The sequence below is a fragment of the Anomaloglossus baeobatrachus genome, chromosome 2 (assembly GCF_048569485.1).
Source record: "Anomaloglossus baeobatrachus isolate aAnoBae1 chromosome 2, aAnoBae1.hap1, whole genome shotgun sequence".
NCBI classification, from domain to species: Eukaryota; Metazoa; Chordata; class Amphibia; order Anura; family Aromobatidae; genus Anomaloglossus; species Anomaloglossus baeobatrachus.
In genome coordinates, this window is record NC_134354.1 from 291,527,025 (window position 1) to 291,550,627 (window position 23,603).

The window sequence follows — 23,603 nt, forward strand, 5'->3', positions numbered from 1 at the left end:
CATCATCTCGGCTTCCGAACCTGAGCTGCGTCACCCGGACTACCACCAGTGACTCCGTGGTCCCAGGGACTTCTCCGTTATCCTCGTGTGCACGGACTGTTCTGCTGTCTATAGTGCTCCAGCTACCGGACCCCTTACCAACATCTAGGAGTTCGGCCCAGTGGATCCACCTCCTGGGTCTGCCCGTCCACCTGGCCCTGACAGTAAGATCAGGCCATGGATCCCGCTGCAGCACTAGCAGCCGTACAGGAGGAACTCCAACGCCAGCGTGAGACTCAGACCCGCATGCTGCAATTCATGTCTTCTGTGGACGCCCGCCTGAACACGCTACAAGCGGCAGTTACGTCTTCAGCATCCCGGGCTTCCACTAGTCAGTCCACGGCTCCAGCTCCCGTGGCGACATCTTCAGATACTTCCAGACTTCGTTTGGCCTCACCACCCCGGTACGCCGGAGACCCCAAGACCTGCAGGGGATTCTTAAACCAATGCTCCCTTCATTTCACGCAGCTGCCGCATTTGTTTGCCTCCGATCAAGCCAAGGTCGCCTTCATCATGTCCCATCTAGAGGGTGAGGCACTGGCGTGGATGAACCCCTTGTGGGAGAAGGGGGATCCTGTGACCACGAACATCCAGGAGTTCCTGCAGGCATTCCGTGGCACCTTTGATGAGCCCGGACGCGCCTCCGCGTCCGCTTCGTCTCTTCTCCGGTTACGTCAGGGGACTCTGACGGTGGGCCAATACGCCATCCGGTTTCGCACCTTGGCTTCGGAACTCGGGTGGAACAACGAGGCCCTAACCGCCGCCTTCTGGGAAGGACTCTCGGGGCGAATTAAAGACGAGCTGGCGGGTCGTGACGTACCGACCACCCTGGATGCCCTGATCGCCCTAGCGACTCGAGTGGACATTCGTTTTCAGGAGCGATCCAAGGAAGTGTCCCGTGAGAGACGTCCGGTACGGCATTCCTCTCCTCCGCAGAAGCCCGCCGTACTTCAGTCATCGACAGCTGGGCTTCCCATTCACGAGCCCATGCAGATCGACAGAGTGCGGCAGTCTGAACTACGTCGAGCTGAGCGGCTCGCCAAGGGCCTCTGCTTTTACTGCGGAGAGGACACACACCTGCTACGCTCCTGTCCAGAGAGGCCGGGAAACTCCAAAGCCTAGGGTTGGTAGGAGAGGCCACCCTAGGTGCTGGGACTCTCTCAGACCCGGTTACGTGGACTGTGCAAGTGACAACGGGAGAGACGCGGTTCACGGCTGAGACATACCTCGATTCCGGGGCAGCAGGCAATTTCATCCAGCAGGCCACGGTGGACAAGTACCAGGTGCCTGTTACTCCACTCGACAAGCCCCTCGTGATTGCCTCTGTGGATGGGAGACCCCTCTCTGACACCATCTCCTGGATCACCAAGCCGGTGGAACTGCGTATCGGTGCCCTGCACACCGAGAACATCGCTTTCTACGTCCTCCCACACATGTCCCATCAGATCCTGCTGGGACTTCCCTGGTTACGGACACACGAACAGTCAGTCAGCTGGGGCACTGGCGAAATCACCCGATGGGGCTCTTCGTGCCATGAGAAGTGCCTGAAGACTATACAACCCATCCGACGACCTCCGGTTCCAGAGAACCTACCGGGGCTGCCCTCGGCCTATTGGTCCTTTGCAGACGTCTTTGATAAAAAGGAATCCGAGGTACTTCCGCCACATCGTCCTTACGATTGTGCCATCGACCTGCTCCCTGGAACAACACCACCTCGAGGACGGATATATCCATTGTCTCCAGCCGAAACAAGGGCCATGTCTACTTACATCACAGAGAGCCTGGCAAGGGGATTCATTCGGAGATCCTCCTCTCCTGCTGGAGCAGGTTTCTTCTTCGTCAAGAAGAAAGAGGGCGACTTACGCCCATGCATAGACTACCGGGGTTTGAATCAAATCACCGTAAAAAACAAGTACCCTCTGCCGCTCATCCCCGAATTGTTTGACCGGCTTAGAGGAGCTCGTGTGTTCACGAAGCTGGATCTTCGGGGTGCTTACAATCTGGTACGCATCCGCTCTGGGGACGAATGGAAGACCGCGTTCAATACGCGCGATGGGCACTATGAATACTGCGTGATGCCCTTCGGCCTGTGTAACGCCCCAGCCGTCTTTCAAGAACTGGTGAACGACGTTTTCCGGGACCATCTTTACGTCTGTGTAGTAGTGTATCTGGATGACATCCTTGCCTTCTCACCGGACCTCCAGACCCACAGAGAGAACGTACAACTGGTTCTACAAAGACTGAGAGAGAATCGCCTGTACGCCAAGTACGAGAAGTGTGTCTTTGAGCAGTCTTCTCTCCCCTTCCTGGGGTACATCATCTCTGATACTGGACTACAGATGGATCCAAAGAAGGTCTTCTCCATTCTCAACTGGCCTCCTCCTTCTGGAATGAAGGCAATCCAACGCTTCCTGGGATTCGCCAACTACTACCGCCAGTTCATCCCTCACTTCTCTGCTCTGACTGCTCCTCTCTCCGCTTTGACCAGGAAAGAGGCTAATCCCAAGGACTGGTCCCCGGCGGCCGACGCCGCGTTTGGCTCTCTGAAGCGGGCATTTGCCTCCTCTCCTGTACTCCACCGTCCGGAGTTAAACCGCCAGTTCACCCTGGAGGTGGATGCCTCCTCCTCAGGAGCCGGAGCAGTGCTCATGCAGAAGTCCTCCTCCGGGAAGATGGTGACTTGCGGATTCTTCTCCAAGAGCTTCTCAGCGCCTGAACGCCACTACACCATCGGTGACCGAGAGCTCTTGGCAGTCAAACTGGCTCTGGAGGAATGGCGCTACCTTCTAGAGGGAGCAGTGTACCCCGTGATCATTTACACGGACCACAAGAACCTGGAATACCTGCGGTCTGCTCAGCGACTGAACCCACGGCAAGCCAGGTGGTCCTTATTCTTTGCCAGGTTTGATTTCCAGCTCCATTTCCGACCCGCGGACAAGAATGTACGCGCTGATGCCTTCTCCAGGTCTTTCATGCCCATGGAGCAGGAGGAAGAGACTACCCAACCCATCATCTGTCCTAGCAAAATCATTCCGGTGGCCCCTGTCACCCTGGCCCAGATACCGCCCGGGAAGACCTATGTCTCTGAGACAGACAGGCAAAAAGTGTTACACTGGGGTCATGCCTCGAAAACAGCCGGTCATGCTGGTCAGAAGAGAACTTGGAGTGCGATTGTACGTCACTACTGGTGGCCATCCCTTCGCACGGACGTCGCTGCTTTTGTCTCTGCCTGCTCCTCTTGTGCCAGGAACAAGACGCCCAAACACCTGCCATATGGCCGTCTTCTGCCTCTGCCGATACCCTCAGTTCCGTGGCAACACATAGCGATGGACTTTATTACGGACTTGCCATTGTCCTCCGGGCACACAGTCATATGGGTCGTGGTGGATCGGTTCTCTAAAATGGCTCATTTCGTCCCTATGGCAGGACTGCCCTCTGCTCAAGAACTCGCGGATGCCTATATACATCACATCTTCCGCTTGCATGGCTTTCCATTACACATCATATCCGACAGAGGAACTCAGTTCACCTCCCGCTTCTGGAGGGCTCTCTGCAAACATCTGGGAGTGACTCTGGACTTTTCATCTGCATACCATCCTCAGTCTAATGGCCAAGTGGAGAGGGTCAATCAAATCTTGACCTCTTTTTTACGTCACTATGTCAACGCCCATCACGACGACTGGTCCACGCTTCTTCCTTGGGCTGAATTCTCCCATAACCACCACATCAGTGAGTCGTCCTCCAGCTCTCCCTTCCATGTCGTTTACGGACTCCAGCCCTCCGTCCCATTGCCGGTATCCCCTTCTTCGGATGTCCCTGCTGCTGATACTGTAGCCCGTGACTTTGCAACCATTTGGGACTCTGTCAAGGCGTCCCTTGGGCGTGCTTCCCTATGGATGAAACGACACGCAGACAAGAGACGTCTGGACCCTCCGTGTTTCTCTCCTGGAGATCTCGTCTGGCTTGCTTCCAAGTACGTCCGCTTGAAGATACCATCATACAAGCTGGGTCCTCGCTACATCGGGCCGTTTAAAGTCCTCAACAAGATCAATGAGGTCTCCTACAAGCTACAGCTCCCGGCCACGATGAGGATACCCAACTCATTCCACGTCTCCCTGCTCAAGCCGGTTGTCCTTGGTCCCTTCTCCGCTGCTGCCAGTCCGGCTCCTCCACCTATTGCCGATGACGACATCTATGCGGTAAGGGATATCGTGGCCATGAAGACCGTACGGGGTCGACAGTTCTTCCTGGTGGACTGGGAGGGGTATGGTCCTGAGGATAGGTCCTGGGAGCCCAGGGAGAACGTGGGCACTCCTCTGATCCGTGCCTTCATGTCCCGGTTGCGGGGAGGGGGGCGTGGGGGGGGGGTACTGTCACGCTCCCCGGGTCCTCGGCTCCCCTCCCCGGGTCCTCTGCTCCGCTCCCCGGGTCCTCAGCTCCGCTCCCCGGCTCACCTGCCACGCTCCCCGCTCTCCAGCCTCCGGTGCCCGTCCTTCCCAGGCCCCCTGGTCTCCGATCCCGGCGCCCGACGGCTTCCCAGGTCCTGGCCGGCTCCCCTGCGTCCTCCTCTCAGCTTCCTTCCCTGGCTTCTGGCACCCGGGCCGCGCGCATGCGCATTAGGGCGCGCGCGCGGTCACTGACCCTTTCTTAAAGGGCCAGCGTCCATTAACAGGAAATGATGCAAAACAGGTACAGGGTATAAAGGGGTTTATTGTCCAAGGGGGCGGGGCCTGATCTTCGTGTTTCCTAAGCTAGGAGTCAGGTCTCCTGGTGTTTTTGTGATATACTCACCTATCTCTCTTGTAGAGCCGTGCCTGCCTCGCCATCCGGTCCTGACCGAATCCCGAACCCCGAACGCTGTCCATCTGCCATCCTGACAGTCCGTACCATCTCGGATCCCTGCGGTGACCCGTCATCTCGCTCCAAAGGTTCCGGACCCCGCTTGACATCATCTCGGCTTCCGAACCTGAGCTGCGTCACCCGGACTACCACCAGTGACTCCGTGGTCCCAGGGACTTCTCCGTTATCCTCGTGTGCACGGACTGTTCTGCTGTCTATAGTGCTCCAGCTACCGGACCCCTTACCAACATCTAGGAGTTCGGCCCAGTGGATCCACCTCCTGGGTCTGCCCGTCCACCTGGCCCTGACAGTAGCACTCTAATATGTTATTTACAAAGTCTTTTAAAATATATGTGAGAAATTAATGTAATTTTCATCACATTTATGCATTCCTAGAATTTCATGGAAATAATTAACTTTAGGGCATATTTTTATAGGCTGGATATAATATTACTTTTGCTGAAAAATCCTAAATAACAATATGAATTATAATATTTCATTTCTATATTTTGGCTGTCATCGCTCCTTGTATCTGAATAAATTGCCCTATATTAAGTATTTGTCAGCAGCTTGCAGCACATCAAAACTAAGTATCATTGACATATAATATTGCAAAGAGCATATATACTGTATATAACACAGCACACATTTTATCTATTACTGTTTATTACCATCAATGAATTACATTTAAGCTTAAATGGAATAAAATAAGAATTTTCACCATTGACTTTTTAAGCCCCAATGCTGCCTTTTGACCTTGAAAGTGAACTTATAATAAAGACATCTGTACACATGACTTGCTAAAATTAATTGCAAGCTTAATTATGAACACCCTCTTTACTTTTAGCTCCAGGCAGGAGCGGTTCATTGGGCACCTACTTCTTTCTAACAATCAGTTATTGAGCACATTAATAACAATCAGACTTAATTATATAATGAGCTATTTGAGGGAAGACAATATTCATTAAAAATGCAAAAGGAGGATGCATCCTTTGTTTTCTATAATTCATTGACAGACACCTTAAGGCAGTGTTTAGCTTCGGAGCTTAGGGCCATGTGGGTTTATTTTTGATGTACATGGAAAAAATAAATAGTTATTTCCAATAACATCTAATGTTAACTATTACATATGTAATCCAATGTTTGGTTTGCTGTTAATTGTGAACCCTATGGTAACATAAAATACAATGGAGACAAAAGTAGTTTTGTTTTTATTTTGTTTAGAATTTTTTTGTATTAGTACATCTCTAGTAGCAGACAAAACCCCCCTTGATTTGGGGGCGGAGCCGGACATGGCCGAGTGAGGAAGCAGCTTCTCTGAGCTCCTCTCTGCAGAACTCCATAGCACTGGCCCAAGACTCCAAAATGGGCAAATTAACGGGCAAAAAGGCCACAGCACGAACCCCAAAGAAGGCCCCCATGGCTCAAGGCAAAATCGGGGCATATCTGTCTAATCCACGGGGCTCCAGCGCTCTATCGCAGCCCGAGCTGGAAAGGCAGCAAGAATCGCGGCCTGCTGACCCGATAACTGACCTCAAGACGTCGGTGGAGAGGCGGGGGTCGACAGTGGAGTCGCGGGGACCCGGGGGAACCGCGGTGACCACCGACAGCAGTGACGGTCACGGGCCGGGGGATGTGCGGAGGAGCGGCCGACAACATGAATCACAGGCCCCACTCCAAAATGGCCGCCGCACGCTTCCAGACCAGGCCCTGCAGCGTCAGCAAGATGACCCCTCAGCGGCAGCATCACCGCCCGCTACTCCTTCATCGCAGCCCGCGATGGGAATGGAACTTCCCGGTGGCCGGCAGAACATCGACTTACCTCCGGTCGCTTCCAGATGCCTAATGCCTCTTCAGCCTGCAGCACACACGCAGACAGGCTCTGGAGCGGCGTTCGGGAAACATCCATTACAGCAGCGCTCCCAGAGTGAGGGGGCCCCGCGGTCACCAGTCTCCCACGTTGTCAACAGCACCACCGATGGAGGTAGGAAACAAAACCCGGGCACCCCGGCCCCACCGCATACCAAAATCTCCAGCCCGCAGGCGATAACTGGACTGGGGGAGGGGGGAAGGGGCACAGTCATGGCTGGCGACAGCAGCCCCCCATCATTTGCAAAAGGCACAATTATTTACCTGACGGCCCCCCCTATAACACCGCCATATACGGGCACTAATGTGGAGCAGAGGGGATCCTACAGCATCCAAGGGCCCCAGGACCAGACTGGGGGAAACCTCCAAGGGCCCCCTCCTTATACTCCCCCTGCGAGGTGGTCCACGGGCTCCTCAAGGGAAAATAGCCCGACGGGCCCAGGAGGTAGCATGGTGGCAACCACTAAAGGTCAGTGGAACGATGGGCCCAGGGCACCAGGGACCCCTCCACAACAGATTACCACAGTAGCACACTTGGGAGGAAATATAAGCACCTCTAGAAGTTCACAAATACTATATGACCCAGCTTTGCAGGACTCTATCGGCTCTTTTTCCACAACATCTTTCTCCACTAATGTGATAAATGAAGAGCGTCCAGCATCCTTAGCAGACCTACGGTCCCTTTTCCAAGCAATGCCCACTAAAAATGATATAGCTGCTTTGGCCAACCAGGTAGTGGCAGAATGTAAGCAAGAATTTGCCCAGCTACGGATGGACCTTTCTTCACTCACCCAAAGGGTGGATGTCCTTACAGACCAACAAACAACATCTCAAGCTGACATCCAATCTGTCCAAGCCACACTGCAGGTTCAGTCCAAGCAGCTATTCTCTCTCCAACAGCACGTGGACGACTTAGAGAATAGAAATCGAAGAAATAACCTGCGTATCAGGGGTCTGCCGGAGTCAATTGCCCCTCCTGACATACCTTCAGTCCTTATTTCAATCTTTAATAATCTACTAAAAAGACCACCCGGGGCCCCCCTGGAACTTGACAGGGCCCACAGGGCATTACGCCCCCCGGACCCAGGGGACCCCCGCCCGAGAGACATTGTATGCAGGGTGCACTATTTTGCAGCAAAGGAAGCTATCCTTCAAGCAGCTCGAAAGAAACAGTCCCTAACGTACAATGGATCTACAATACGCATCATGCCGGATCTTTCGAGACACACCTTAGCTCAGAGGGCGGTTCTCAAACCCTTGTTGGATGTCATTAGAGAAAGGGGTCTCCCGTTTCGTTGGGGTTTTCCCTTTTCTCTGTCGGTACAAAAAAATTCAAGATGGTGGGTAATGCGGTCACCAGAAGACCTCCCATCCTTTACCTCAAACCTGGGTCTACCCCCAATCTCCATCTCTCAATGGCCCACCACCTTGCTCCAACCGTGGGTCCCAAGGGAACGCCCAGCCCCTCCCCACGCAAATCCATCCCCCGTTCATGCAAGGGGACTCCCCCCGAGAGAGACTCGGGACCGGAGATTGGGCCGTCCGAGATAAAGGTCAAGATATCGGGGACTACCCAATGTATCGTAAACTTTAACTAGCTAAGTACATAGACTTTACTTTCTAACCTGCCGAGTGCCCAAGGCCCTTATTACTCAAACTTTTGATTATATGCGCCAGTGTTTATGGTAATCTCTAATGTTAACAGTATACTACGGAGCTATCAACGGTTATGTCTTATCTTTTTCTCCCCCAAGTAGGTCGGGACCCTCTGTCTTGCCCGGGTGAGGCGGACAAGCTCCCCCGGAACGTTTGTTCTCAGCTAGTGTATTGTGCGGGAGCTATACCCCTGCTGTTTTCTCTGCTTCAACTCCTATTCTTTTTACTCTTCATCTGCCTTTCACAGTTCACACTTCCTTCTCCCTCCCCAAATGGTGGCCGAGACGGGCTAGTCCGTCCTTATATCTCATGTACCTATAACACTTCAATCTTTTACAGATGGCCAACCTGACAATCGCCTCCTTCAATGCTAAGGGTCTTAACGTGCCGGAGAAGAGAGCACAGGTCCTCTACCACTTCCACAAGCACAAGGTGAAAATAGTATGTTTTCAAGAAACGCATTTCAAACAGGGACACGCCCCTATCTTAAAGAACAAGTACTACCAAACCTGGTTATTTTCAGATAACCCAGAATCCCGCTCAAAGGGAGTGGCGATTGCCATTCACAAGTCTCTTCCACATCAAATTATAAACTGCACATCAGACGGTACGGGACGGTATATTATCCTCTCACTAATAGCTGGAGACCAAACATTCACAATCATAAATGCTTACGCCCCAAACCAGAGACAAGATGACTTTCTGGCTAGCCTTGCCGACACTGCGATGCCCCTAATTAGAGGTACAGCAATTCTCTGTATTGACCTTAATGCTACTCTGGACCCTACATTAGATAACTCCAAGGGGAAGTCCAGCATTTCATACACCACCATCAAACGTATCAAAAGGGTTCTATTAAGTATCCAGTTGTTTGACACTTGGAGAATAACACATCCGTCAGATAGAGACTATAGTTTCTACTCGCACTCACAAGACTCCTACAGTCGTATAGACTACATCTTCATACAGCACAATGCTCTCCCTTGGGTCCGACAGACTGGAATAGGCAGCATATTGTGGTCAGACCACGCCCCAGTATACTGTGAGGTAGAGGTTCCTTCCCTCCCAGCCCCTGCGGGAACATGGCGGCTTAATGAATCTTTGCTCATGGATGAGCTCTGTGTTTCTGATGTGCTGACCACGATCACTCATTTTTCAGAGGATCATTTGGCAGACGACACAGCCCCCACGTTTAAGTGGGAGGCACTGAAGTGCGTCTTGAGGGGCACTTTCATCAAACATGGAGCCCGTATTAAAAAAGAAAAAGCCCAGAATCTAACAGAGGCCCTCCGCAGGGTCTCGGGGTTAGAGCTTGCTCATAAGCGAGCTTTATCAGCCACCACCTTACAGGCCCTCTTGCAGGCCAGATTACAGGTCAAGAAATTGTTGGATGCGTCATACCAGCGCCTGTTGCAAGTGGGAAGGGGGAAATTTTATGAATTCGGGGATAAGCCGGGCAGACTATTGGCAAATGCACTGAAGGAAGGGAAAGCCCACACTCTAATTCCCTGCATTAAAAATACAAGAGACGAGATGCTCTATGCTACTCCTGATATCTCTTCTGCCTTCCATGCGTACTATTCCAAATTATACAATCTGACCCCTCGGTTTCCTGAGATAGACCACGAGCCCCCTACAATGCCCTCTCCCTTTCAACCTCTTAATCAGTCCACAATTGAGGACCTCGAGAAGCCATTTCTTCTTGAGGACATTCTGTCAGTAATCCGTGACACACCCGGTAACAAAAGTCCCGGCCCGGATGGATTCCCAGCCAAATTTTATAAGACGTTTGCAGAACAGTTAGCACCCCTAATGCTCCTTTCTTTTAACGCTATATCAGATGAGACCCCATTCCCTCCCCACTCCACGACAGCTCATGTGGCTTTGCTCCGAAAACCTGGTAAAGACCCTACCGCATGTAGCAGCTTCAGACCAATATCGTTGCTCAATGTGGATTTGAAGATCTATGCTAAGCTTCTTGCAAACAGACTCAATCCCCTTTTGCCAGATCTGGTGCACTTGGACCAAGCAGGATTCGTTCCTGGTAGGGAAGCAAGGGACAACACCCTAAAAACCCTAGACCTGGTCCAACATGCTCACACCCAAAAAATCCCCGTGATGATGTTATCGTTAGACGCCGAAAAGGCATTCGATAGAATTTCCTGGCATTCTATTTCTCAGACTTTGTCCCATGTTGGTTTTGGTCCAACCTTCTCATCTAAAATTTTGGCCTTATACTGTTCCCCGACCGCGCGTCTAAAGATTAATGGCACCCTGTCGAGTCCCTTTGATATCCATAACGGGACTCGACAGGGATGCCCCCTATCCCCATTGCTCTATATCTTAGTCATGGAGCATCTGTTGTCGGCCATCCGGCTTAACCCCGACATACGGGGGATTAAAGTTGCCACTCAAGAATATAAATGCGCCGCCTTCGCGGATGACCTACTTATTTATGTGCAAAACCCACTCACTTCCCTTCCATCCTTAATGCGTGAACTCAATCGTTTTAGCAAATGGTCCAATTTTAAAATCAACCTTGACAAATCTGAAGCCCTAAACATATCACTTTCCCAAGCAACAGTAGATGCTATAAAACCAAACTTCCCCTTCAAATGGCCACCACACGGCAGTATCGGCTACCTAGGTATCACTATCCCATCTGATGTAACCAGACTTTTCCAGCTTAATTTTCAAAACTTTCTCTCCAAACTCGAGAGGGACCTGACTGTATGGCATAGAGGCACCCTCTCATGGTTCGGTAGGATCAGTGCCCTCAGGATGACAGCCCTGCCCAGACTGCTCTACTTACTCCAGACGGTCCCGGTATATGTCCCGGCGTCGTATTGGGTAAAGTTACAGCGCCTGTTTAATCAATTTGTGTGGTCCAAGGGACGGTCCCGACTCGGGAGGAATGTCCTAACTAGGACCAAGGGGGCGGGAGGGGTGGGGCTGCCTGACTGTCGGCGTTATTATCTGGCTGCTGCCCATGCAAGGGTCTTAGACCTCTTACATAACTCTGGATCGAAGCTCTGGGTCCGCCTGGCACACGACCTGTGCCCCTTATCTATTCTATCCATGCCATGGAACTGGCCACTTCTTACCAAACATAAGATAGGAATGTCCTACACCACTAAACAAACATTACAATCAGTACACTCAATGCCACGGATTAAGCGCCTGCTCCAGACTCAGGGACCCCTCATGCCACTGACGGATAACCCTGACTTTTTACCAGGGGCATCGTCTAATAACTTTTTGGGAAGCTCAAAACAGAACCCCCTGAGACTGGGACAGGTGGCACCAGAAGGGGTTCTTCTCCCACTTCCGGACATTGTGGGGCAGAGAGACTTCAAAATGCGGTTCTACTTTGAATATGCCCAACTTAAACACTTCATAACCACGCAGGGGCTAGACCTAACTTGTCCCTCATCCCCAACCCCTTTTGAACTTATCTGTACAGGGACACCCGACACTAGACATGCAATATCAAGGATTTATGGGATCTTGACAGCAGCAGCAGAAACACCACTTCCTCGCTTCTGTACTGCTTGGGAGGCAGAGCTCGGCCAGACATTCTCCAGGGATCAATGGGAACGATGCTTCCGCCTGACCCACAAGTCAGCGGTTGCAACGAGAATGCAAGAGACTTGCTACAAAATTCTCTCCAGGTGGTACAAGGTCCCGTCATCCCTTCATAAGTGGTGCCCCGAAATCCCTGACACATGCTGGCGGTGCGGAGCACAGGGAGGTACCATGGCCCATATCTGGTGGTACTGTCCGAGCTTGGCGGCCTTCTGGAGCAAGGTGCTGGTGGGCATCCAGGAGGTCACAGGGATCTTAGTCCCCAGTCGCCCCGAGGCAGCCCTATTGTTTATGTTTAAAATACCAGAAAAGGTGTATAAAAAGTCTCTTACCGGACATCTACTCCAGGCCGCCAAGACAGTAATCCCACGACATTGGAAAGACCCTACCCCCCCGTCCATAGAGGAATGGGCGACAGAAGTAAATGTAATACACCGCATGGAGATGGTAATGGCTCAATCGCGAGGCCAGCTAGTGGAAGCCTCCTCTAAATGGTATCAGTGGGAATCTTTTCTCTCTGACCCAAGGTTTCTTGCCCTCGTTGACCCTCAGTAAATAAGACTCTCAGCTAGCCACACCTTCCATAGTCATTTGCATTCTTTTCAGGTTCACGCCCAACAGACGGGACGCCAGCCTCGGCCAACATACTCCTATCCACATCTTTCCCCCTACGGTTCTCCCCCTCTTGTCTCCCCCACCCACTTCTGATCTACTCTTTTCCTTGTTCATCCTTCTTTACCTTTACTTTGGTTTCTTGTTCTCTATTAGTAAGTCATGTTGTTTGATTATTTCCTCAACGACAGTTGTAAAGATTACTGAGCCTGTGGCCTTTAGCCGCCGTGATGGCTCCTTGTTTATCAAAATTGTATTCAATGGTTTGCAATGTTGTTGTACTCTTTCCTTTGAAAACCAATAAAACTTTAAATTGGAAAAAAAAAACCCCTTGATTTTACAAAGACCAGAGCAAATAAAAAATGCAACTTGCCAATATGTTCCTTCCCATTGGGAAATGAGATGAATGAAGTGAGGATGATGGTCACTCTTTTGTGTAATTATCTGTTACTTAGGCCTATGTAAAATGAATTACAATTTCAAACCACTGATAAAGAGAAATGAGTGGACCCGTGGAAGTTCGGGTACACCAGATTCAAAGTTCAGTTTGGCTTGACCCGACCTTGACTCCTGACTCCATATAAGTCAATGGTTACCTGAACTTCTGTGCCGTAAAATGGTTGTAAGAGCTAGGGGACTGAAAAAGGAAGTAAGATGGAAACAATTGCCTTGCAAACAAATATGGATTCAGAAAGAATTAGAAAAAAAAAATGACGTGGTGTCCCACCTATTTTTGATAACCAGCTCAGGTAAAGCAGATAACTAGTTCGAAACAACAAAAAGTTCGGGTAGGCTGCAACCCTCAGCTGTCAGCTGTTCCTTGGCTGGTTATAAAAAAAAACCAAAGGGGATCCCATACAGTTTTTATCAACTGTTTAAATAATTAATTAAAATAAGTAGCATGGGCTCCACCTTATTTTTGATAATCAGCCAAGGTAAGGCAGACCGCTGGGAGCTGTAATTATCAGGCTGGGAGGGCACATTATTATTTGGCCCCTCCCAGCTATAAAATTGCAACCAGCATCCTCCCAATAAGTGGCACATCCATTATATGCACTAATAATGCACTTAGCCTGGCTGTTCCTAGTTTCTCTGGTGCGGTGGCAATAGTGGTAATACTTTTGTGGTTGATGTCAGCTATGAATTGACAGCTGGCATTAATCAAGCCCAGGGGTTATTACTAGAGTTGAGCGCGGTTCTAGGTTTGAGGTTCTCCAGTTCTAGGCTCGAGTGATTTTGGGGCCTGTTCTAGATCGAACTAGAACTCGAGCTTTTTGCAAAAGCTCGATAGTTCTAGAAACGTTCGATAATGGTTCTAGCAGCAAAAAAACAGCTAATTCCTAGCTGGCTTTCCGCTGTAATAGTGTAAGTCACTCTATGACTCACACTATTATGAAATTTCAGTGTATAGTGTGCGTGAACAGCGCCTTCAGATCACTGCTGTTTGTATAATGGCGATCGCCATTTTTTTTTTTTTTCCCCTTGTCTTCCTTCCCTAAGCGCGCGCGTCTTGTGGGGCGGGCCAGCATGTCAGCCAATCCCAGACACATACACAGCTAAATGGACTTTTAGTCAGAAAACGGCATGTGTGATAGGATGTCCATGTCACATGTCCTTGCATTATAAAACCGGACATTTTCCTCCAGCACGGCATTATCTGCCTTCTGCGTCCTTGGTGTCAGAAATCACTGGCGCAGCTCCGTCCTGAGTCCTATCGCCGATACTGCTGTATACGCTCCATACACAGCACTAGACAGCTTAGGGATAGCACTTTCTATCAGTCCTTTTAAGGGCTCGTACCGGCAGGGTCAGAGCTATAGGTGACAGGTCCTGAAAACAGAGACAGCGTCTGTGTAGCTAAGGTCAGGGATTTCGTCGCTGCATTTCCCCATTAGGAGGGAATAGAAAGGCAGGCTTCCATTCCTCTACCCAGAGCCCCACAATCCTGGCACTGTACCCTCCTGTCCTCTGCACACTCCAACTCATTATAACTAAGCCATTATACTAGCAAACACTCAGTGTACCTAGTGGCATCCTAAACGTGGCTATTGGACTTTGCTATAGTCCCACTAGTGCAAAGATATTTGCAGCACGTCTGCCTGCATTGCACACTCAAACTCATTGTTACTAAGCCATTATACTAGCAAACACTCAGTGAACCTAGTGGCATCCTAAACGTGGCTATTCGACTTTTGTATAGTCCCACTAGTGCAAAGATATTTGCAGCACGTCTGCCTGCATTGCACACTCAAACTCATTATAACTAAGCCATTATACTAGCAAACACTCAGCGTACCTAGTGGCATCTTAAACGTGGCTATTGGACTTTGCTATAGTCCCACTAGTGCAAAGATATTTGCAGCACCTCTGCCTGCATTGCACACTCAAACTCATTATAACTAAGCCATTATACTAGCAAACACTCAGTGTACCTAGTGGTATCCTAAACGTGGCTATTGGACTTTGCTATAGTCCCACTAGTGCAAAGATATTTGCAGCACGTCTGCCTGCATTGCACACTCAAACTCATTGTTACTAAGCCATTATACTAGCAAACACTCAGTGAACCTAGTGGCATCTTAAACGTGGCTATTGGACTTTGCTATAGTCCCACTAGTGCAAAGATATTTGCAGCACCTCTGCCTGCATTGCACACTCAAACTCATAACTAAGCCATTATACTAGCAAACACTCAGTGTACCTAGTGGCATCCTAAACGTGGCTATTGGACTTTTGTATAGTCCCACTAGAGCAAAGATATTTGCAGCACGTCTGCCTGCATTGCACACTCAAACTCATTATAACTAAGCCATTATACTAGCAAACACTCAGTGTACCTAGTGGCATCTTAAACGTGGCTATTGGACTTTGCTATAGTCCCACTAGTGCAAAGATATTTGCAGCACCTCTGCCTGCATTGCACACTCAAACTCATTATAACTAAGCCATTATACTAGCAAACACTCAGTGTACCTAGTGGCATCCTAAACGTGGCTATTGGACTTTTGTATAGTCCCACTAGTGCAAAGATATTTGCAGCACGTCTGCCTGCATTGCACACTCAAACACATTATAACTAAGCCATTATACTAGCAAACACTCAGAGTACCAAGTGGCATCCTAAACGTGGCTATTGGACTTTGCTATAGTCCCACTAGTGCAAAGACATTTGCAGCACGTCTGCCTGCATTGCACACTCAAACTCATTGTTACTAAGCCATTATACTAGCAAACACTCAGTGAACCTAGTGGCATCCTAAACGTGGCTATTGGACTTTTGTATAGTCCCACTAGTGCAAAGATATTTGCAGCACCTCTGCCTGCATTGCACAGTCGAACTCATTATAACTAAGCCATTATGCTAGCAAACACTCAGTGTACCTAGTGGCATCTTAAACGTGGCTATTGGACTTTGCTATAGTCCCACTAGTGCAAAGATATTTGCAGCACCTCTGCCTGCATTGCACACTCCAACTCATTATAACTAAGCCATTATACTAGCAAACACTCAGTGTACCTAGTGGCATCCTAAACGTGGCTATTGGACTTTTGTATAGTCCCACTAGTGCAAAGATATTTGCAGCACGTCTGCCTGCATTGCACACTCAAACACATTATAACTAAGCCATTATACTAGCAAACACTCAGTGTACCTAGTGGCATCCTAAACGTGGCTATTGGACTTTGCTATAGTCCCACTAGTGCAAAGATATTTGCAGCACGTCTGCCTGCATTGCACACTCAAACTCATTGTTACTAAGCCATTATACTAGCAAACACTCAGTGAACTTAGTGGCATCCTAAACGTGGCTATTGGACTTTTGTATAGTCCCACTAGTGCAAAGATATTTGCAGCACCTCTGCCTGCATTGCACACTCAAACTCATTATAACTAAGCCATTATACTAGCAAACACTCAGTGAACCTAGTGGCATCCTAAACATGGCTATTGGACTTTTGTATAGTCCCACTAGTGCATAGATATTTGCAGCACGTCTGCCTGCATTGCACACTCAAACTCATTATAACTAAGCCATTATACTAGCAAACACTCAGTGTACCTAGTGGCATCTTAAACGTGGCTATTGGACTTTGCTATAGTCCCACTAGTGCAAAGATATTTGCAGCACGTCTGCCTGCAATGCACACTCAAACTCATTGTTACTAAGCCATTATACTAGCAAACACTCAGTGAACCTAGTGGCATCCTAAACGTGGCTATTGGACTTTTGTATAGTCCCACTAGTGCAAAGATATTTGCAGCACCTCTGCCTGCATTGCACACTCAAACTCATTATAACTAAGCCATTATACTAGCAAACACTCAGTGAACCTAGTGGCATCCTAAACGTGGCTATTGGACTTTTGTATAGTCCCACTAGTGCAAAGATATTTGCAGCACATCTGCATGCATTGCACACTCAAACTCATTATAACTAAGCCATTATACTAGCAAACACTCAGTGTACCTAGTGGCATCCTACACGTTGCTATTGGACTTTTGTATAGTCCCACTAGTGCAAAGATATTTGCAGCACGTCTGCCTGCATTGCACACTCAAACTCATTATAACTAAGCCATTGTACTAGCAAACACTCAGTGAACCTAGTGGCATCCTAAACGTGGCTATTGGACTTTTGTATAGTCCCACTTTTGCAAAGATATTTGCAGCACGTCTGCCTGCATTGCACACTCCAACTCATTATAACTAAGCCATTATACTAGCAAGCACTCAGTGTACCTAGTGGCATCCTAAACGTGGCTATTGGACTTTTGTATAGTCCCACTAGTGCAAAGATATTTGCAGCACGTCTGCCTGCATTGCACACTCAAACTCATTATAACTAAGCCATTATACTAGCAAACACTCAGTGAACCTAGTGGCATCCTAAACGTGGCTATTGGACTTTTGTATAGTCCCACTTTTGCAAAGATATTTGCAGCACGTCTGCCTACATTGCACACTCAAACTCATTATAACTAAGCCATTATACTAGCAAACACTCAGTGAACCTAGTGGCATCCTAAACATGGCTATTGGACTTTTGTATAGTCCCACTAGTGCATAGATATTTGCAGCACGTCTGCCTGCATTGCACACTCAAACTCATTGTTACTAAGCCATTATACTAGCAAACACTCAGTGAACCTAGTGGCATCCTAAACGTGGCTATTGGACTTTTGTATAGTCCCACTAGTGCAAAGATATTTGCAGCACGTCTGCCTGCATTGCACACTCAAACTCATTATAACTAAGCCATTATACTAGCAAACACTCAGTGTACCTAGTGGCATCTTAAACGTGGCTATTGGACTTTGCTATAGTCCCACTAGTGCAAAGATATTTGCAGCACGTCTGCCTGCATTGCACACTCCAACTCATTATAACTAAGTCATTATACTAGCAAACACTCAGTGAACCTAGTGGCATCCTAAACGTGGCTATTGGACTTTTGTATAGTCCCACTAGTGCAAAGATATTTGCAGCACCTCTGCCTGCATTGCACACTCAAACTCATTATAACGAAGCCATTATACTAGCAAACACTCAGTGTACCTAGTGGCATCCTAAACGTTGCTATTGGACTTTTGTATAGTCCCACTAGTGCAAAGATATTTGCAGCACGTCTGCCTGCATTGCACACTCAAACTCATTATAACTAAGCCATTGTACTAGCAAACACTCAGTGAACCTAGTGGCATCCTAAACGTGGCTATTGGACTTTTGTATAGTCCCACTTTTGCAAAGATATTTGCAGCACGTCTGCCTGCATTGCACACTCCAACTCATTATAACTAAGCCATTATACTAGCAAACACTCAGTGTACCTAGTGGCATCCTAAACGTGGCTATTGGACTTTTGTATAGTCCCACTATTGCAAAGATATTTGCAGCACGTCTGCCTGCATTGCACACTCAAACTCATTATAACTAAGCCATTATACTAGCAAACACTCAGTGTACCTAGTGGCATCCTCAACGTGGCTGTTGGACTTTGCTATAGTCCCACTAGTGCAAAGATATTTGCAGCACGTCTGCCTCCATTGCACACTCAAACTCATTGTTAATAAGCCATTATACTAGCAAACACTCAGTGTACCTAGTGGCATCCTAAATGTGGCTATTGGACTTTTGTATAGTCCCACTAGTGCAAAGATATTTGCAGCACGTCTGCCTGCATTGCACACTCAAACACATTATAACTAAGCCATTATACTAGCAAACACTCAGTGTACCTAGTGGCATCCTAAACGTGGCTATTGGACTTTGCTATAGTTCCACTACTGCAAAGATATTTGCAGCACGTCTGCCTGCATTGCACACTCAAACTCATTGTTACTAAGCCATTATACTAGCAAACACTCAGTGAACCTAGTGGCATCCTAAACGTGGCTATTGGACTTTTGTATAGTCCCACTAGTGCAAAGATATTTGCAGCACGTCTGCCTGCATTGCACACTCAAACTCATTATAACTAAGCCATTATACTAGCAAACACTCAGTGTACCTAGTGGCCTCCTAAACGTGGCTATTGGACTTTTGTATAGTCCCACTAGTGCAAAGATATTTGCAGCACGTCTGCCTGCATTGCACACTCAAACTCATTGTTACTAAGCCATTATACTAGCAAACACTCAGTGAACCTAGTGGCATCCTAAACGTGGCTATTGGACTTTTGTATAGTCCCACTAGTGCAAAGATATTTGCAGCACGTCTGCCTGCATTGCACACTCAAACTCATTATAACTAAGCCATTATACTAGCAAACACTCAGTGTACCTAGTGGCATCTTAAACGTGGCTATTGGACTTTGCTATAGTCCCACTAGTGCAAAGATATTTGCAGCATGTCTGCCTGCATTGCACACTCAAGCTCATTGTTACTAATACATTATAATACCAAAAATTGAGTAAACTTAGTGGCATACAAGAAGTGGCTGTTGTACTCCATTAGTGCCCCACTGGTGCCAAGCTATTTCTAGCACCTCTGCATGACACCCTCCTGCTCTGTTTTTAATAAGCTATAATGATAGCAAAAAATACTGCCATTTAGTGGCATCATAGAACTGGCTGTTGTATTCCATTAATGCCCCACTGGTGCCAAGCTATTTCTAGCACCTGTGCAGGACACCCTCCTGCTCTGTTTTTAATAAGCTATAATGATAGCAAAAAATAATGCCATTTAGTGGCATCATAGAATTGGCTGTTGGACTCCTTTATTGTGCCACTTGTGCCAAGCAATCTCAAGCACCTCTGCATTCTACCCTCATGCACATTTAGCTATGCTAATTTTATAGCAAACACAGGGAATTCCTTGCTGCATTTGATCATTAGGAGGGATAGAAAGTGAGGTTTCTTTTACTGTCCTGGTACCCACAGAACACGGCCCCTGTACCCATCTGTCCACTTTTGCCACGCTATTTAATTTGCCCAAAGAGCTGACTCTTTTTCTGCCATCCTAAAATTGTCTGGAATACTAAGTTAGTGTTCCTTTGCTGCCAAGCAAGGTACAACACATGTGCATTCTACACTCCTTTCCATTTCTGGAATGCAATTATTAACTGCAGGTAGTCCAGCCAATCTGTGACGAAGGTGCAGGCGTGGATAAAATGTAGCCTGCATCCAATGATGGTTCTCTCGATGTCTGACAGCTCAACAATACCTTCTGTTTCCACTTCCAAAACAAGTGATGACCTGCCAATCACACTCCCTGTTGCGGGTAAAGGGTAAGGAAGTTCAGTGTGAAAAACCATGTGTGACTGCTGTCCCCACAGTCACAGATGATGAAGAGCACGCAGATGCACTTGATGGGGCAGGCGGTGGTTGCACAGGCACGCTAGGCTGCATTGTAGCACAGTGAAATTCACATTGCGACTTATGCTTCATTTTAAGTCGTGTACAGGGTGGGCTCCCCAGTATGCAGCAAAACCAGGCAACAGGAAAAGGACTCTAGGCAGTTGGGTTGATAAATGATTGTTTAACTTTACCAAAACAAACAATAAGAACCATGCATACAATTTAAATAATTGAACAATCTATTTTGTTGCCTACTACCTGCTAATCCCTCTGTGTAGCAGTAATTGTGTGTTTGTGCATGTGTGTGTGTGTGTGTGTGTGCGAACACGACTTACCAGTGGCGCATCACAAGAGCTTCCAAGTTACCTACCTAAACATAGACAAAACACATTACCCCCCCTGAATACCCTTGTTAGCTGAAGCCTCACAGATAATGCAGATGATAACAGTGTGAATGCAAACCACACAGCTCTGCAACACAGTCATGGAAATCTTGAAAAGCAACAGTCAATGCAAACATGTGTTGCTGTCCCTCTATGATTTAAACTGTATGTGACAATTTGACAGTGCAGAGGCAGCAAGTCTTATTGTCTATAAATAGTCGGCCTACCCAGAACAGATATGTGTTTTGCTAATAAAACATAGTGTTGCGTGCCCGCATTATTGTCTGGGCGCAGCCTACCGTACCCGGGTACTCTGATGTCCAGTTGCCAGAAATACAGACTTTACGCTCCTCTCACGGTAAACAGTATAGACAGCACTGTAAGAATGTTGGTCTGTGGCACAGGATGCTGCTCACTGACATTACGGGGCTCATCATCAAAGTACAACATGACTCCCCTCACAATTGAACGAAGTGTTTCCGCGGTGGCTCCTTGCTGTAACACACACCTTTAGCTTTTCCTTCTGTTCATAGACAGCATCTCCAAGTCCACACCCGAAGAGCAATTTGATATTGCTATAGTGACCAAACAAAGGCAGATCCAAAATAACAGCAGCCCCTTGTGTGTAGTCTGCAACAATGCATGCAATGGAAAATTAGCATGTTGCATTGACAGTGGCTAAAGCTGAGCAATACACCTTCACGCTATCAATTCATATCCATGTGACACTTCATGGAGGAACTACTCAAAGGTGTGAGTTTTTGCCTTCTACTTACAGATTGTTGACAAATCTTACAGATTCCATGACTTGGGTGATCCTTTGCGATGTCCAAAAATTCACAGGCTAGGCAAGGCTTACAGCCCATGCGACCTGCATAGCCAACATGACTTCTGCTCAGAGTCAAAGTTGTGGTCCAGGATTCAGTTGTTGACGTGCTTCCAGTACTTTGTCTCTGGCCAGGAAGACGCAACGTAACCTCGTCGTCAGTAGCATCCTCCTCCACCTCCTCTGCTGACCTCATCGACTGGCTGACTTTGGTTTGACAGTAAGTGTGGTCTCCAATCTCATCAATAACCCTGTGTGTTTTCATTCCCCTCGTCCTGAGTCCTCTGAGACAACCTCTTCCTGCCCTGACCGAATAGTAAAGTTGTCATTCCAATCAGGTATCTGTGCTCCTCATCATGTTCCCCATTGTCTCCACCAGGAGGATTTACTTTTTGGAAATGAGGGTGTAGATTAGGCTCAGCACCTTCTTCATCGGGGCCTGGATCCCATTCACAAAGCTTCTGGCCATCTGCGCAGATCATTTCCCCTGTCTCATGGAACTCGCTACCTCAACACGTCAGATTATCTGCTACACCCGCAAGCTTCAAACTGAATCTGAAAACTCATCTGTTCAGAAATGACTATAACCTTCAATGACACCACCACCATACGTACTTGATGCTCAACCTAAACCACTCCTACTGTCTCCTCCCAAAAATCCTTTAGAATGTAATCCCGCAAGGGCAGGGCCCTCTTCCCTCTGTACCAGTCTGTCTATAGTTACTTGTATATGTATTCTGTATGTACCCCCCTTCTCATGTACAGCACCATGGAATCAATGGTGCTCTATAAATCAATAATAATAAAAATAATAATAACTTCCTTGTCTGTACTCATTGCAGCTTTGGAGCAGGCCTCTGATTCCCAGGCTATAGTGCGACTGAACAGCTATGCAAACTCAACCATCTCTGTTACCCCATACTCAGCAGGGCTGGTGGAAACTTGAGAGCTGTTAGGAAGCAAGTGCGATTGGATTGACACCACAGAGGAATGGAGTATTTGGGATCTTGAAATTGGGGTGGAGGAGAGGCCACTTTATGGAGCACTTGAGATCCATTGAAGCAGCTGCTGTTTTGGCCTCATCTACATTTGTTAGCGATGGTTGTGTCAGTGAAAAAAAGGATCATATCAGATTATCCATGGGAAGAAGTACACCTGTTCTTTTGGATGGTATTTGTTGTTACAAAACCTGTAACCGGAAGCCTGCTGCGGTTTCATTTGCGCCCAGGCGTCAGCTGCCATTTAGGGCTGTGCCTTGGGTTGTCCAGCTGGCTACTTTCTCCTCCACGTCTAAGTGTGGAGAGGCAGCTAGTGCGCATGCGTGTGCCGATTTACCCCAGCCGCAGCCTAACTACAGTGTTTCGCCTAGTGAGTATGCTCTGCCTGACTGTGCCATTGCTAAGGCTAAGTCTTCATTTCGGGATACAGCGCATGCTCCCACACTTAGTGCGAAGAGCCTCTTTGCACAGGTACTTGCATTCCGTGCCGGGTCTAAGTCCTGTTTTGTGCCTAGACACCATGCTAAAGCTGATAGTCTTTTTTCAGAGACTGTATTTCATGCTACTGAGCATGCTCAGGCACTTACTGCATCAGAGACTAGGTCCGGTAATGAACTCTTTGGCCCTGCCCCTGATGTGGGGGTCCCATATAGACCACAGGGCATCAGGTGTCCTGATGATGTGGCCAGGCCACTCCCAAATGGCTTGCAGAGGCCCACCCCTATGACTTGTCACCGCATTATTGATGGTCAGACGATGACTGGTGAGGTGTTTGGGTCATGGCAGCCATGAGGTCATCATTGAAGTTGCGGTTCCAAATAGGACGCTAGTTATGCCACTCATGACGTGTCACTCTGCTTTTGTCTCCAGGAGGTGCATTGTGGTTCACCCTGGTTTGGGGCGGAACCAACAAGGAGGTGCGCAGTCTTCTATTATGCTCCGAAAGAGCACACCTCCATGTGTTGAACCCATTGCGGCTTTAGGCCAGAGGTAGGCAGG